Source organism: Apium graveolens, chromosome 5, assembly GCF_009905375.1.
Source record: "Apium graveolens cultivar Ventura chromosome 5, ASM990537v1, whole genome shotgun sequence".
NCBI classification, from domain to species: Eukaryota; Viridiplantae; Streptophyta; class Magnoliopsida; order Apiales; family Apiaceae; genus Apium; species Apium graveolens.
In genome coordinates this window covers 232,976,512-232,982,979 of record NC_133651.1, presented here as the reverse complement: position 1 = coordinate 232,982,979, position 6,468 = coordinate 232,976,512, and the positions used below count along the sequence as shown (strand labels likewise).

At 39.0% G+C, this 6,468-nt stretch overlaps 1 non-coding gene across 1 annotated transcript; it reads left to right on the top strand.

Annotated features, from left to right (window-relative positions):
• Positions 1-6,064: 6,064 nt before the first annotated feature.
• LOC141662804 (small nucleolar RNA R71) lies at positions 6,065-6,171 on the top strand. The gene has a single exon (XR_012550901.1). It is a non-coding gene; the product is annotated as a small nucleolar RNA R71 (small nucleolar RNA).
• Positions 6,172-6,468: the final 297 nt, after the last annotated feature.

Genomic DNA, 6,468 nt, shown 5'->3' with positions numbered 1-6,468 from the left:
TGTTGTCTTCCTCATCATCCCTACCAGCATCCCCAAATGAATCTTCAGCCAATTCAAAATCACTGCCAGTGTTGGAAGCCATAGCAGTGATTGCATCTTTTGCTTTTTGTAGAGATTGTGTAGTGTGCACCAATTGTAGCATCCTTTCAGCCTCCTCATTGCCCTGTACAGCTAGAGTTTGGTAAGCTGTAGCAGGGTGAGTAAATGTCTCAACAACTAGGGAAATAGAGTCTATAGCAGCTTGATAGTCTTGCTGAAATAGTCTTTTCCTTTCTGCTTCATTGACACTCATTGACTCACTTGCAATGATTTCCATCCTTATCACTCCTGTACCTGCTTTTCTCTCATGATCTCTCTGTTTTTGCATCAAGGGCTCCCCTTAGCTTCCCACCCTCACACCCTCACCTTCACCATCTAAGGTGGGACTCCTCTCACTCACTTTTACCAGTCTTGAAGAAATGGACTGCATTGGTTCACTCTTTTCCTCTCCTTTTTCCTGGGAGCAAACCAGAATCTCACTCAAATCACTCCCTTCCCTCAGTCCTACGAGTGATTTCACTACTACTAAGTCTTCTGCACTTGTAAGAATTGAAGAAATTTGAAGTTGTGCAGAGACACCCGACGGATGATGAATATCCATCGGATTAATAGTATGGCTATCCGACGGATGACTGGTGTTAGGCTTATCCGTCGGGATACAATCACTACTCGACGGATGATGAATATCCATTGGGATAGTAGAAATGAAAGAGTTTGGAGTGAAGACTATTGTAGACTCTATGTAGATTGATGAAAATTTTGGCACAGATGTCTCAACAATCTCAGATAGAAATGGTAAATGAGCTAACAAATCATCTAAAAGATGATGCTCACTTACTTGGATTTTTGGCTTCTCCAAGAGAGTTAAAGATGGAGAATTTGGAAGTGATGTATTGATCATGTCAACATCTAGTGAGTGTGTGGGATAATTTGGTGTATCAGGTGCTTCAATTATGAGAGATCTTGGCTGTGACTCCACATTTATTGGAGCCACAACAACCTGACTTTGTTGATCACCCGATGGATATCAATTAGTCATCCGTCGGGACTATATTGAATCATCCGTCGGGACTATAATTGATCATCCATCGGGTGCTACAAAATTCACTAAGTTAAATCTACTAAGGTGTTTTGTTTAGCTTATCATCAAGTACACAACATATTCCTAACAATAAGATATAAATCAGATCCGTTCTCACAGAGACTGGTTTAGGTTAAGTTCAGATTATGCACTTATGCAACAATGTATGGTTATCGTTCAATGCTAAGACAATAATAAGTTGAGATGTTTATAACTAAGAATAAACTAATATGTAATTAACTAAGAATAAAAGTGATTGAATCAACTATATGAGACAAACATGGGATTCTAACTTCATTACTACTTCATTCAAAGTTATTGTTCTTAACCTTAGCATACAATGGTGATGACAACTAATCTAGATAACACGAAACTAGTAAACGCCAACTTTCGTTGTACGAATACCCTACTGCCAGACATCCATAAAAGAGATAGATGCTGAATAGATACCAATTATGTTGAGACCCTATATGTCTATAGAATTTGATAACATAAAGGTTTATTGAACAAGTTATCTATCGTGATTACATAGGGCAAGTAAGATGGTTAAAATTATCTATGAATCATGCATAATAAATACATGAACCTATGCTAGCATGACAAGTTCTAAATCTCTAAATTCACCGTCGCTTCAATAGAGATTAACATGCTATCCTATATGTTAGCTACGCACATAAGACGAATAAGTACAATCAATACTAGGATATCAATCAATCACCATACACCAAGATATCGAAACAAATTAACTATAGAAATCCATAAGTAAATCCGTTAGAACCCCATGATAATGATTAGTTCATAATCGAACTCATCGTCACCATGGGTTCTAATGAAAACATGATATAAAATAATATAAGAGTACTGGGGTTCAAAGACAAATCGAAAATAAGAATCCAAGTATCAACTATACTAAAGAAAACAAAAGTCTTCTTCTCCGTAGCCATCTCGTGCTCTCTAGGTCTTCTTATTGCTCTCCCAAGTCTCCTCCTTGTTGTTAAAAATGTCTTTTTATTGATATATATAAGCTCCATGATGACCAGGACTCTCAACATCTTCAATTTCTACTAAAATCAGGATTCTGGGGCAAAAATCTGGGCGGGGCGGCCGCACTGAATTTGCCAGAAATGCGGCACGGGGGTGCTGGTTTCGGGGCGGTTACGCTTGTTTTCTGGATTTTTCTGCTGATTCTTCTTTTGGCCATATCTTGAGTTCTACTCGTCAAAATTAGGCGATTCAACTGCCCATGTGATTCTAATGAGATTCTCTACAACTTGAGAATGTCCTAGGCTTCCAATTATGATCTATTTTCAGCATATTTTTATGAAAAGTTTCTTTCTTCATCCAACTAGTGCCTGCAATGCAATAACGCAAAAACACATCAAAAATACCAACTTGAGTCCAAAACACCAACTTAAGATTGTAATGAAGCATTCCAATTAGATATAAAACCCACTTATCACACCCTCAAATTTGAATCGATGTTTGTCCTCAAGCATAAACAGACTCAAATCTATAAAACAAACCTAATACATAAATGCAACTACGTGAATACAACTAAATGATAATGCAATCGATCCCCTCAGAATAACCATAACCAATTGAATAATCCAACGCCTCTAAGAATGCAATAACTCAATACAGAGTTCAAATAAATCTCACAAATCAACTCACAACCAGAACGTGCATGTGTGGAATGCTTAACAGATATACTCTCGAAACTAGATTAATAACTATAACTTATCTACCATGAAAACAATCACAAATTTATAAACATAATAGATGTTAAATGCATAATGACTCACAACACCTCTTTCTACTAGAGTTATATAAGGATTCACGCTATTATTGAACACATAACAAAGATGCTTATTCGACCGTGCAATGAATGAGATCCCAAAAGGCTTATACAATAATACCATGTAGCGAGCGTTAGGTTAGCGGATCCCAAACTATCAAAGCCTTAGGTCACGAGGCACAAAGTCCCCTAGAACTTAATAACTCGAGTATTAAAGAGCTCACTCTTGATCAATTATGCATAAACACATACTCTTTTTTTCAATAATTTCTAAATGAGTGTGTTTCGCTCCATCTCATTGAACCCTAGACTGCCGGCTACTAGCCATTTGACGCCTAACCTTATTCACAACTAGCAATGAAAATCCAAGTTTTTCTCCAGATTAAAATTCAGTGCTCCTTTGCCATTAAGAGAATACCAAAAATTCTAAATATAACCAAGTGATTAAATCTCAACAAATAAACAAGTACGATCATGATCTAGCCCAAACACAATACTATAAGACATGTGACTTTTTTTTTCCTGGGCATGCAAATCAATTCATTAGACTTAAACAACCCTCTATTCGTCATCACCACACTCAAATTAAAATCAACTTATCAGATAGAAATAGCTCATCCTACGGGATCTTGGTATATGCATGTCAACCTAAGACATCATGGTATATGCATGCACATGCAACTATATGAACTCACATAAAAACACAAATAAAAATGTCCTATATGAATAATCATGTAAAAATATGAATGAAATACAACTAAACATGCAACATGAATCTATATGAATCTATATGGACACACACAAACTAATCCTTACATTATCACCCCCAAACTTAAAATTTTCAATGTCCTCATTGAAGGTAATAATAAGGAATTCAGGCATACCTAGTTAGCGGGAGGATCACCCCCTTCGGGTGGAGGATTAGGTGGCCAATCAACCTCGACACCAGTGTCTCAGAAAAAAGTACCGAGAGTGTGTGCCAAATATTCAGCAAAATGTCGGTGGATGTCATGCATGGCCTCAATACGCTGAATCAACCTTCTATACTGCGCATCACCAATACCAAACCTATCAATCATCTGTGGTGCACGCGAGGGACCCTCTGTAAGCACGGGAGGAACCGACCAGTCACCCTTTAGATCATCAAAAATATATCCCAACCCCTTGTCAGGGGGTGCACCTAAGAATTCATAACTCAAGTGATCTGGTAGTGGTTTGAGCTCATGTGTGGGAGCATCTTCAATAGACGGCTCGAGACGCTCCTAAGAAATTTTTAGCTCTACTAACCCAAGAGAATTGAATGGCATATCCAACTTCCTCTTCCACGGAGGTGCATTCAAAACCTACAGTTGCTCTGCTCCTTCTTCATCTTCAATAACTGATTCCCCTATGAAGGATCTCTCTAAGGTATCTGACTTTGGCAATTGCTCAAACTCCGAATTTATGACAGAGTCGACACGCTCTACTTTAAAGCACTGCTCTTTATCTGTGGGTAACTTTATTGCCTTGAACACATTAAAAGTGATCTTCTAATCTTGAACCTTCATCGTAAGCTCTAATTTTTGCACATCGATCATAGTTCGGCCTGTAGCCAAGAATGGTCTTCCCATGATAATGGGAATCTTCATATCTTCCTCAAAGTCCAGAATTACAAAATCAGCAGGGAAGATGAGTTTTTCCACCTTGACCAAGACATCCTCCACTATACCCCATGGATAAGCTATGGAATGATCAGCTAGTTGCAATGACATGTATGTTGGTTTCGGATCAGGCAGACCAAGCTTCTTGAAGATAGACAAGGGCATCAGATTGATGCTAGCTCCCAAGTCACATAAACACTTGTCGAAAGATAAGTTTCCGATGGTGCAAGAAATAGTGAAGCTTCCAGGATCTTTAAGCTTCGGAGGCAACTTCTGTTGTAGCACAGCACTGTATTCCTCCGTAAGAGCAACGGTGTCTAAGTCATCAAGCTTCACTTTTTGAGATAGAATACCCTTCATAAACTTTGCATAGCTAGGCATCTGTTCAAGAGTTTCAGCGAAAGCTATATTTATATAAAATTTCTTGAACACCTCCAGAAACTTAGCAAACTGCTTATCCAACTTCTACTTCTACAGCCTCTTAGAAAAAGGAGGTGGATGATAGACCTGTTTCTCCCCTATATTACCCATAGGAGGAGTGTATCCCACAGTTTTCTCCCTTGATTCCACCTCGGCATCCTTCTGCACAACTATGTCAGCTACAATCTCATTTTCTGGAATTGGCAAGGGTGCAGACGCACCTGCATTCTGGACTGAATTTTTAGACTCTTCGTCTTCCTGAATTTGGGGACTTGCGACCTTTCCATACCATAAGGTGATGGCATTCACCTGTTCTTTAACTTCCCCTTTCCTGGATTGGCCTCTGTATCACTAGGAAGCTTTCCTGGTAGTCGATTCAATAAGGCGTTGGCAATTTACCCTATTTGGTTCTCCAGAGTCTTGATAGAAACAGCTTGGCTTTGGCATATAAGAGCCTGGTTCTTGCACATAAGCCTCAACTCCTCCAATTCAGATTTTTCATTCAAAGATTGAGTTGCACCTCTATGAGTTTGTTGTTGAAGTTGGAGTTGTTGTCTTGGTGCAAATTGTTGCTGAAAACCAGGAGGATTGAATTGCTTGCTTCCAAACTGTTGGAACGGCTGTTGCATCGCATTCTGATTGTTGCTCCAGTTGACGTTTGAATAATTCCAGTTGTCAGGATGATAAGTTTCTGGAACTGGTTGCTGCGATCTCTGAAAGTTTCTCACAAACTGAGTTGATTCATTAGATATAGTGCATTGCTCCATCACATACGAACCTGCACACAGCTCACAAACACTGGTTATCTGATTAACACCATAGTTAGTCAGAAAATCGATCTTCATAGACAACGCCTTTAGTTGAGCAGTGATAGTCATAGCTGTATCTATTTCAAGAACTTCTACTACCCTACCTTGTGAAAATCTCTTGATTGGATACTGACATTCATTAGCAGCCATCAGTTCAATTAGATCATAAGCTTCCTCATAGCTCTTCGCCCATAAGGCTCCACCTGATGTTGCATCGAGCATGGGTCTAGACTGTGCTCCCAAACCATTATAAAAATAGTGGATGATCATCCAATCAGGCATTCCATGATGAGGACACTTCCTAAACATCTCCTTGTAGCGCTCCCAAGCTTCACATGGAGTTTCTCCCGATTGCTGCGCAAATTGAGTAAGAGCATTCCTGAGTGCAACTGTCATTACCAAAGGGAAGAATTTAATAAGAAATTTATGAGCGAGATCCTCCCAAGTAGTGATAGAACCTGCTGATAGAGAGTGTAACCAACACTTAGCTTTATTCCTCAGAGAATGGGAATAGTCTCAGTTTCACCGCATCCTCAGACACACCATTGAACCTGAAGGTGTCGCAGATCTCTATGAAATCTGTCACACCCCCAACTTGACCAACAATTTAAATATAACTATTACAACATTTTAAAAATAAGTAAACATAACCAAATCCAAGATCTTACAGTTTAGGGTTTGGAA